General features: G+C 36.2%; 2 long non-coding RNA genes across 2 annotated transcripts; both read right to left on the reverse strand.

Moving 5' to 3' along the window:
- Nucleotides 1–1,946: 1,946 nt before the first annotated feature.
- On the reverse strand, nucleotides 1,947–4,781 carry LOC148098228 (uncharacterized). Its single transcript, XR_015716559.1, has 2 exons — nucleotides 4,185–4,781; nucleotides 1,947–2,562 (listed from the first exon to the last, which is right to left on the reverse strand). It is a non-coding gene; the product is annotated as an uncharacterized LOC148098228 (long non-coding RNA).
- Nucleotides 4,782–5,190: 409 nt separating this feature from the next.
- LOC148098229 (uncharacterized) lies at nucleotides 5,191–9,689 on the reverse strand. Its single transcript, XR_015716622.1, has 4 exons — nucleotides 9,675–9,689; nucleotides 7,843–7,874; nucleotides 6,591–6,617; nucleotides 5,191–5,296 (listed from the first exon to the last, which is right to left on the reverse strand). It is a non-coding gene; the product is annotated as an uncharacterized LOC148098229 (long non-coding RNA).
- Nucleotides 9,690–11,267: the final 1,578 nt, after the last annotated feature.

Consider the following 11,267-nt stretch of genomic DNA (forward strand, 5'->3'; position numbering starts at 1 on the left):
TCCTCATTTTTTGTGCTTGCTGTTTATTACGTTTCAAAATTTTATGTGGCAGTTCCTGTGTTGCCTTAGTTGAACAGGAGGCAGTGTTCGAATCATTCTGAGGAACAGCATCTGATACTACCTGAGTTTCTCTCACAGAAGATGCAGAGGTTTCTTTCTGTAAATAATCAGAAGGACAATTCTTGTTTTCAGTAGCAGCTGTCTCATCTGAATAATCCACTCTGGATGATGTCACTTCAGTGATTACAGTCTCCATAACAGTTTTCCTTGTCTGCTCAGTGGATGTTTGGGAATTTAATTCATGGACAGGTTCATTTAAAGCTGCAGCTGAAACACTTGTAGCAGTTTGTCTGTTTTCGGTGGTTTGATTAGCATCTCTTTGGTCAGCAGCGTTTTCAATGTGAAACTCGACAGGCTGTAGCTCATAAGTGCAGGTTGGTGCGATGCTAAACATTCGGTACAAACATTTGATCCTGTCAATCATGTCGTTAAGACGTGTGAATTTTAACATTACTGCAGTTCCACCACTTACACCTGGCAACAACGGCATCCCTGTAGACTTACGTGGGTGAGGATCAAAATATGCATATTCACCTGAAATCAGCCTGCAAACTGCAATGGCGGTTCCTCCCATGACTAGCAAAGCGTAGCGAACCTCTGAAGCCAAACACTGTAGTCCATGTTCAAGGCTAGGCAGGTGATCTGTACCATCAAATGTGCCGTAACGAGCAAACTGAGAAATGTCCACTTGATACTCCTGTCTGCGGCTGGTGACCACTGTGGGAAGCTCATCGCAGGCTAGAAATACGCTGTTCACAAACCTCTTTCTGGCATCTGAATACACGGCATGGCCTTTGTCCAACACACGGTTAAGATCTGCTCTGGTAATGAATTCATCCTCGTGTAAGAATGACAGGAAAACCAAACTGTTAGCCATGCATTGCTGATTCCGGTACTTTCCATACTTAGCAGAGGCCTGGCTTCGGGATGCACAGATACTACTCACTCGTGGACGACTTTCACTGTTTGTAACCTGTACATGAGACGGTCCTGGAGCTTCTCCATCATGCTGCGTTTGCAGAGTTACCTGGGGTCCAGTCTGGATTACCTGCTGTACTTTAGCATTTGGCACAGATGATGAGCAAACACCTCTCTTTACCACATCTGCATAAGACACTGCGGCTGTCTGAACGCTGCTCTGCACTTCTGGACTGGGAATACTTGTAACAGACACATTTACCTCCTCACCGCTCTGAGAAACATTCACCTGTTCTTTCTCCTTCTGACGTCTAAGCTTCTGGGACTGCGACCTTTGACCTTTTCTTGGCATTTTATTGAAGTACAAACTGGACCTTATATGTATTTATACACAAATGTAAACAAAACTCAACCTGTAAACACTGAAAAACTAATGACACCTCAAGTTTCTATTAAATCAGAGATTTATCAGAATTGATGTAAAAGGCTGACTTAAATACAAACTCAATATAAAAGTTATTTAAAGTTCTCTGAAAACACTTTGGTCTGTTTTATTGTAGCTTTTTCAAAACCTGTATATTATTACTTCTTATATTTTTTTAAACCAGAATGGATAACAAATAGGTCTATACTTCTGTAATGTAATATGCAGAATAAATCTCAACAATTAATCAACAGGCTATAATAAAACTTTTAAGCAGACTTTGTGTAAATCTTTCAGATATCTAAAATTTAAAGCAAATATAAGGAGCTGTGATGGTGCGGTGATCAGATGACAGGCGATGGGGATTCTTCAGCTGGATGTTCTGCAGCAGTCAGGAAACAGGAAGTCTGGGTTCTCAGGTCAGCCTCTAGATGACAATTGTAACTGAATACTTACACTGAGTGACAAAAATGGGTTTGTCCTTAAATAATAATAGTATAAACTTGTAGTCAAATGTTATAGCCAATGAAACAGACTTGAAAAATGTATATGAATCAAATTTAATATTTATCTGAATACAGCAGTCTGAATGTATGTATTACAAAATAACCAGATTATCTTACTACAAATAAATCTCAACAAAGGTGTATATTTTATATAATTTATCCAAGTAATTGCACTTGTAAGCCAAACTATCACTGTTTATTTCAAAGTGTAATGCAAAATTAAAATGACAAATGTAGGGCTCTGTAAGTAGTTTCTACAGTGAGTTCTACTGTACTGTATATTCAACTTTTTACTTGTAATTTCCAGCAAAATGAGTGGATATGAGAGAGTTTAACGACAGGAAAGAAGGAGCAGTGAGAGCAGAGATCTCTCAGATTTCTGAAAACAGATCGACGAAGTTGTGGTAACTTCAATTTCCAAAAACTTGGTTTCTTGTCAAACTTCGATTTCTTGTCAACCTTAGATTTCTTGTCAAACTTCGATTATTTGTCAACTCAGGTTCAAGCTTGTCAAAATTAGATAGAGCTCATGGCGGAGAATGATAGAAGATAGAATGGCTTGTCAACAAAGATGGAGCAGGGAGAGGGAGAGTGATAGGACAGACTGAATTGCTTGTCAACGATAGAGGGAGAGGGTTTTCTGCAGCCGGTCACCTGTAAGACAAAAAGGGACTGGAATTAGGCATATTTCCAATAAACATGGCTTTCCAGTATTTTTCGGACTATAAGTCACACTTAAAATCCTTTAGTTTTCTCAAAAATCAACAGTTTACCTTATGTATTAATTCTGGCTGTGCTTACTGACCTCAACCCAATTTTATGTGCTACACAGCTCTCAAACCTCTGTCAAAATGTTTTAGTATGACTTTGGAAAGCTACAAAGCTGCAGCGCTTGATGGATTGTTGAGCATTACAGCTACAGTAGTCAGCAGCCTCGCCGAGTAATTCGTATTGTGCTTAAACATAATATTATGGTGTGTGTATGAGGACCTGGCATCTGTTTACAGACATGCGTACGAAGCAGATTTCAAGCCGATCAATCAATGAAGAATTTGATAGATTTGTGGAAGAGGACTGAACAGAAAAAGATTGTAAGTGTACAATCTTTTATTGTAAGTACTTTATACATATAAAAAGTGTATTGTGTATTGTACACATATAAAAAGTGTATTGTTATGTGTTACCACTGAAAAATGTTGAGAGTTACTGTGAATGAGTTGAATAGTTTGAGTTATCTGAATATTTGGTTAGCTGCATATGCCTTATAATCCGAAAAATACAGTACACACAGGGCTTTACATATTGAAGAGTTCCACAGTACATTATTGGACTGAACTGATTGAAAATGCTCAAAAATGGTGGTGGAATTATTCTAAAGAAACTTTTACATTCTATCAACACAATAAAAACAAACAGTGTCTATAAACTTAAACCAAGATGTGCTGAGATGTGCTGCTGTTGAGAGTTATTGTAAATGAGTTGAATAAAGTTTGACTTATCTGTTTTGTTTGGCTTAATGTGCCTTAGAATTTAGTGCGCCTTACAGTCCGAAAAATACAGAACATATATATCATTACACACTGAAGAGTTGTACAGTACATTATTAGATTCAACTGAATGAAAATGTTTAACATATGGTGGTGGAACATTTCTAAGGACATTTTTGCATTCTATTAACACAATAAAAACAAACAGAGTCTGTAAACCAAGATGTGGTGCTACAGTAACTTACTATAAACATTATATGGTCAAGCTAAACCCACACAATGAAGTTAGAGCAGACAGTTTCAGACCACCTGCTTTAAACACTTCACATGCACTCAACTCACATGTTCCTAAATGCCCAAAGGTCTCAAATTCCCGTTTCTGTGTGTACTTACCTGGTACAACAGTATATCATAATGTCTGGGGAGCCGTTAACATAAAAGTAACAAATAATTTACTCAGTATGACGTTTGGCAAAATGAAAAATTTGGAGACAGATGACTCCTATACAGCAGTTTCTACATTTTTCAGTCAAATATGGGGCATGTTTAATACACACTCCGCTAAATCTACAATAAACAAACAAACAATAAACTTAGCATGGCCAATATTAGGGCCTAATTAAAAATGTAGCATGATGATAAGAGAGATCTGTAAGTCTGGAAATGTTTACATAGACTTTTCTAGGATTTGATGATTGCCAAGAGCTGTGCTGACTCACTGCACTACACTGAATCTCCTATAATGAGAAACATTTCCCCGCATTGCACCTCAGACAAACCTTTACTTACCAGACTTGAGACGATCAGATCAGCAGTCTAGAGAAAGGAAACAATTCATCAGATCACTGTTTGATGATTCAGACTGTTGAGCCTCTTCACACACAATCCAACTTACTGTGACACAAATTAACTAGTAAAATTCTCAATTTATTTAAGGCTTTATGAGCTGAATTTAATTGCAGAGTCTCAGATGGCATGTTTAATAACATGTTAACATGTTAATTAACATGTTTAATAAAAACATTCATACTACAGAATTGCAAAGAATAGGCACCAATATTTGTTGGCACAAATGCAGGATATACCAAATATTTTCGTACACAGAAGCTTTGTGGCTCCAACATTTTCTATCACTAACATGTGAAGAACGACAACTTTTAATCTCATTTCAGATTAAAAATGTTGAATACAAATTAATTATTTAAATCAGAAGCAACAGAAAACCACAACAACAACAGTGGCACACCATTTTTCTAATGAAAATTTCTTAAAATATTACGCTAAAAAGTCATTCCATTGTACTTGTTGCTAACAATATTTATGTTTTGCAGTATATCCCTTTTTGGCAACATTTATATTTAATTTTAAAACATTGGCTTTAATATACCTACTCACAACTGTACTTGTCTTGCATTTTATTATTGCTTAAGCGTTTAAGCTATCACTTACAGTCACTCAGGCAAAATACTTCTAGTGTTTCGACTTCATGCTAATTCATAAGTGGAACGAAAGAGACAATAAAAATCGATAGCTGTGGTGCTCTTAAGTGTTCAAGGTACCACCTATACTTACCTAAAGCACTTTCATAGTTTTGTTTGATACTTAAATCCACAAACATAAGGAGAAATCAAACAACTGCATAAAGATATCTCTGACATTTAACTATGTTTGGACTTGATAAGCCATCAAAAATTAAAATCAGAGAAAAATGGGCTATTAAACTTCATTGACAATTTCAGGGGCAGTCAGTGGTCCTGTGTGGGGGCTTTGCTGCTACAGATTCTAAATCCTGACTATTTGTTTTTGCCCATGAGTGAATGGCAAGATGACACAGGTAAATTACTAAACATTACCATTACTGTCTACTTACCAGCAAAGGCAAAACCAAAGATCTGTTCACTCTGTGTAACAAAAGACAAAGAACAAAAATACAGGATCAGACAACTCCAATCAGCATTAGAGTCAATACTGCATCACTCTCTGTAGTCAAAAAGATTCCGGAAACTGACTTTGTTTACCACAGCTGGAATACAAACAACAACTCTCCTCTGTTTTTCTTTAAAGATTATCATCTTGATAAAGGTAATATGTAGTTTTATTCATTTGCAATAAGCCACACAAGTTTCTGATTCATGTAATGCTCCAAAATTTAGGTTCGATTACTTAAGAGAGTAGACCAATGATTTGCAACACCTAGCACTGCACACTTTATCAAATGGTGATGTCACAATTTAAAAGTAGGCAACAATCACAAATGATAGCTTGTATGGAATGTTTGTAGGTTTTAACATTTGAGGTGGCCTGCATTCAAATTCTATTAACACAATAAAAACAAACAGAGTCTATAAACTTACACCAAGATGTGCTGCTACAATAACTTACTGTAAATATTATATGGTCCAACAAAACCAACACACTGAGGTTAGAGCAGACACTTTCAGGCCACCTACTTAAAATTTATGCTACATCACAGGTTCCTTAATCCCCAAAGTTCTCAAATCACTGTTTCTGTGTGTACTTACCTGGGACAACAGTACATCATAATATCTGGGCACACAGAAACAGGGATTTGAGATCCGTTAACATAAAAGTAAACAATACTTTATTCAGTATGACTTTTGGCAAAGTGAGAAATTTGGAGATGGATGGTTCCTACAAAGCAGTTTCTATATTTCAGTCACATTTGGGGTATGTTTAATACACAGCCATAAGCACTCCACTAAATCTAGGACGTACTTATAATGGCGGATTTAAAGGCCTAATTAAAAATGTAGTATGGTGATAATTTCTTTGTAGATCATTTAATCATAAAATACAGAAATGAGTGCTGTATCTGTGCTTTTGATTTTTTCCAGTCATCAACAAAATCTTTAATTAAAAGACTAATTCAAAGAGCAGTTTTCAGACAGTGACTTAATTTAATGAAGGGAAAGAAGCTTTTGAAATCCACAAGGCCCTACTTGAAGACTTAATTGTACCTAAACTGCTGTTCATGAGCTGCTCTAATGTGAAATAATATGCGCTGCTACAATAACCTACCGACCTCTGTAGGTCTGGAAATGTTTACACAGATTTTTCTAGGATTTGATGACTTTCAATGATCACCAATAGCTGTGCTCACTCACTGCACTACACTGAATCTCCTATAATGAGAAACATTTCCCAGCACTGCACCTCAGACAAACCTTTACTTACCAGACTTGAGACGATCACATCAGCAGTCTAGAGAAAGGAAACAATTCATCAGATCACTGTTTGATGAGTCAGACTGTTGAGCCTCTTCACACACAATCCAACTTACTGTGACACAAATTAACTAGTAAAATCCTCAATTACTTTAAGCTTTTTTAAGTTTACTGTAGTCTAAAGAGGAGATAATTGAACTGCAGGGTCTCACATGGCTACAGCAAGTGTAATAAAAGCATTATTACTACAGAAATGCAAAGAACAGGCACCAATATTTGTTGGCACAAGTGCAGGACACACCAAATATTTCCTACACAGAAGCCTTGTGGCTCCAACATTTTCTACAACAGGTCAGAGCTAATAAAGTGTGGAAAACCAAAACTTTTAATGTCCTTTCAGGTTAAAAACATTAAATACAAAGTAATTCTTGAAATCAGAAGCAACAGAAAACCTCATCATGTTTTGGTTAGTCTGATATGAATATGCAAATCTTAAAATACATGTAAATACTGACATGTTACAATAACAGAGGTGCAGAATGTTTTGTGATTAAAATTAAATGTCTTAAAATATTACACTAAAAAGTCCTTTCATTGTACCAGTTGCTAGGAATATTTATGTATGTTGCAATGTCCCTTTTTGGCAACATTTCTATTTAATTTTAAAACACATTATATTCACTAAATAAGTAATAAACTAATTCGACACAATGGCTGTAATGTACCTAACAATGTCCACTCACACCTCTGGTTCTCTTTGTTTTTATTATTGCTTAACTGTTAAAGCTATTACTTATACCGAGTCAGGCAAAATGCTTCTACAATGTTCTGACTTTAATGTAATACATCAGCAGAATTTGAGAGACAATATAGATCAATACCTGTGCAGCTCTTAAGTGTTTGAGCAACCACTTATACTGACTCCCCTAAAACACTTTCATTGTTTTGTCTGCTACTTAAATCCACAAACATAAGGAGAAAATGAACAACTGTATAAACACATCTGACATTTAACTATGTTTGGATTCAATAAGCCATAAAAAATTTAAATCATACATAAATGGACTATTAAACTTCAGGGACATTTTCAGGGACAGTCAGAGGCCCTGTGTGGGGGCTTTGCTACTACAGGTCACAAATCCTGTGTTTTTGCCAATCAGTAAATGGAAACATATCACAAAAGTCACTACCGTGTGCAAGTCGTCAATGTGCTACGCAATGCCAGGTTCATACTGCTTCAGTTACAATCACTGTTTACTTACCAGCAAAGGCAAAACCAAAGATCTCTTTCACTCTGTGTAACAAAAGACAAAGCACAAAAACACAGAATGAGACAACTCAAATCAGCATCACAGTCAATACTGCATCACTCTGTGTTGTCCAAAAGATTCAGTACACTTCTTTGTTTACCACAGCAACAAACAACTCACCTCTTTTTTCTACACCTTATTAAAGATTACTGTCTTCATTAAGGTAAAATGTGGTTTCATCCATTTGTAATAGGCCACACAAGTTTCTCATGCTATTAGATAACACAGCAGATTTAATAAGCAATGATTTGCTACACCTAGCACTGCACACTTTATCAAATTCTGACATCACAATTTCAAAGCATGAACAATCATAAATGAAAGCTTGGATGATATCTTTGTAGGCTTCAACATTTGAGTTGGTCTGCATTCAAATTATGCTTCCTAAAAATATTATCACCTGCACACAGTATCATTTAGTATCATTTAATATGCTGTTGTTTTAAATATTTACATATCATATTTATAATATTAATGGTGCACTGCTGCATTTTATTTATTTGAAGGTGGCCTTTTTTATATTTCATTAATTTTTCACAAAGTGAGAAGTTAAACAGAGCTGCAGGTGTAGGATATATTTAAAAACCAACCTGCACAAACAAGTGTTTGTTAAACAGTTCTTAAAAATTAACTAAAAAACTAAAATTAATTAATTTAAAAAACCTTCTTGTTAAGAGATGTTATTATTCTTATATTATGTGTTTTATCCTCCCTCTCTCTCCCTTCTGTTAATTAACCCACAACACAAACGGTACAGGCACGTGACTCTTTTTCTCCCGGCAAGCTGTGTCCCAAAACGTCCCGGGGGGGTGCAATAGTCACTCCAGCCGGCGAGAGCAGCGGACTCCCGGCTTCATCGTTTTCAGACCCCCGCTCTTTCGCTACTCAGGTTAAACATGATATATAAGTCACTCGGATAACTTAAAAATGTAATTGTTTGCCTTTTTTCTGTGTTTTATTTGTTCCGGAGTAAATCGGTTTGGCTGAGATCAAAGTTATTAGATTATTGGATTAAATAAAACTTTATTAATCCATCGGGTGAGTTCCTCCGGGATTTTCACACAGCTGAATAAACGTTAAACGGTCGAGAATTTACGCCACTGTCCTGTCATATTTTAAATAGCAAGGAGCAGACGGCCGAGATATTAAACTCCAGCGAGACAGCGGTGACGCAAATCTGAAGGCTAGACGTCCCATTTCACAGCCTCGCACTTCCGGCCTTCTCGGTCTTTGAAGGACCCGGCCCGTAGACCGCGAAGGCCGGGTCCTCCGAAGGATGCAGCCGACGTTTTGGGACACAGCTAATGGCGGTAAAATGGCTCCTTTGAAGTTACCGACCCTGCTGCTTCAGCAGCTAATCAGTGGTTCTAAAATGGCGGCTCATTACCTTACAACCTAAAGAATGAGGCCGTTTTAACTGACTGATTTGTGAAGAGGAGAACTAACTTCAGCTTCACTAAGAGACTCAGAAACACTAACACACCGAATGAACCAAATACAACACAATAACTGTATCAAACAATCAAATGAACCATATTAATTTCACACTGGGCCTATAGCAGCAAGGCTAGGCGTTAGCGCTTAGGTTGTTAGGGCTAGCATACCAAACACTCCTTTTAAATACTAAAATTACAACGTTTCACTAAAAAAGCAGTCATTGTGTTACTTTAACATGACTTATACTTCGACTGGCTTTATAAGTCACTAACAACAACTGGCTAAATCACTCAAACAGCTTATAGACATTTCACTTAAGAGAAGAGAGACAGAGAAGCAGCGCTTACCTGCAGGGATCGACCAGAGAGTGGGCGGAGATTCAGGAGTCAGCCAGAGACGTAAAAAAAGAGGCATTCACAGGTAGTGGGAAACTCCGCAATTACACAAAATTGGCATTGAAAACATGAAAAATATATGTAAATTTAAATATTATTATACTAGATTTTTTTGCAACAAAAAACAACTAGCAGAAATTTAATTCTATAAGTTTAATAAATGTTTCAAACAGGATTCTTTGAATTTGAAATAATGGTTAAAAGACATAAATAAACATAAGGTCATTATGTTAAAATGTACTTTATTATGATAGATTTATTTAACTGACTGCAGTAATAAGAACAATCTGAACACCAACACCAAGGAGCTGGTGTTGGTGATCGCCTAAGCATCCTCACAGTAGGAGCTGCAGAGGCTCATCTTACTCCACTGCAGGACTCAAGAGGTTCAGGAAGTCCCTTAACCCCACTGCCATGAGACTTTTTAACAGCGACTCCTGACATGTTCATTGCACATTTGTTTCTTTTATTCTAATACATATTGGTTGTAATCATATGAATTCTGAATTGCTTTAAAGCTGAAGCTGTCTGCTAAAACTAGCTGAAAAAGCTAAAAAGTTGCAGAAATTGTAAAAACTTTGCAGAAGCAAAGGAACTTTGCTAAAATGTAATAACTTAGCAGAACTGCAATATCTTAGAGGAAACATAATACTTGGCAGAAATACAATAGCATAGCAGAACTTGGCAGAAATATTGTAACTTACCAGAAACATGATAACTTCTCAAATATACAAGAATTTAGGAGAAATAGTATAAGATAACAGAAAGAATATATTTGGCCAAAAATACTTAAACATTACGGAAACACTATGATTTAGAAAAATAGTACAACATAGCAGAAATACTGTGATTTACCAGAGACACTGTGATGAACTATGAATATTGTAATTTTAAATTAATACTATGTTTTAGCACAAATACTATAATTTGACAGAAATACTATCATTTGGCAGAAATACTATGTTTCAGCACAAATACTCTGGTTTAACACAAATATTATAACATAGCAGAAATACAATTATATAGCAGAAATGCTATATTTAGAAAGAGAAATATAATATAGAAATACTGTAATCAGCACATATACTGTAACATGACAGAAATTCCTCCACTTAGTAGTAATACTATAACATAAAACAACTGTTATGATTTGGCACAAAAACCATGATTTGGCAAAAAAGCTGCTAAAATCATAAAAGTTTGCTGAATTATAATAAATGATGAATATGAATTACTTGTCTGTGATAGTGTATTAATTTGTAGGGCAAAAAAAATGTTGACCAAGGTTGAATCGAACCCACGACCTTTTGGTTGCAGACCCGTGTCATTACCAACTGCGCCACTGGGAAAGAGAGCAGGCGACTGGAAAACAGGGTGATGAGCAGTCAGAATTAGCTCGCGGTGAGAGGCAAAAAACTCCGTTTTTTGGAGTTACAAAACTTTGTGTAACTCAAAAACTAGGTGGACTAGAAACATAATTTTTGTACTGGGTGAATCAGCGGACTTTGGTGTACTTTGACTGCGATTTTCATTGCTCTTTGTACA

The sequence above is a fragment of the Neolamprologus brichardi genome, chromosome 16 (assembly GCF_056152115.1).
Source record: "Neolamprologus brichardi isolate AB-2024 chromosome 16, ASM5615211v1, whole genome shotgun sequence".
Taxonomy (NCBI): domain Eukaryota; kingdom Metazoa; phylum Chordata; class Actinopteri; order Cichliformes; family Cichlidae; genus Neolamprologus; species Neolamprologus brichardi.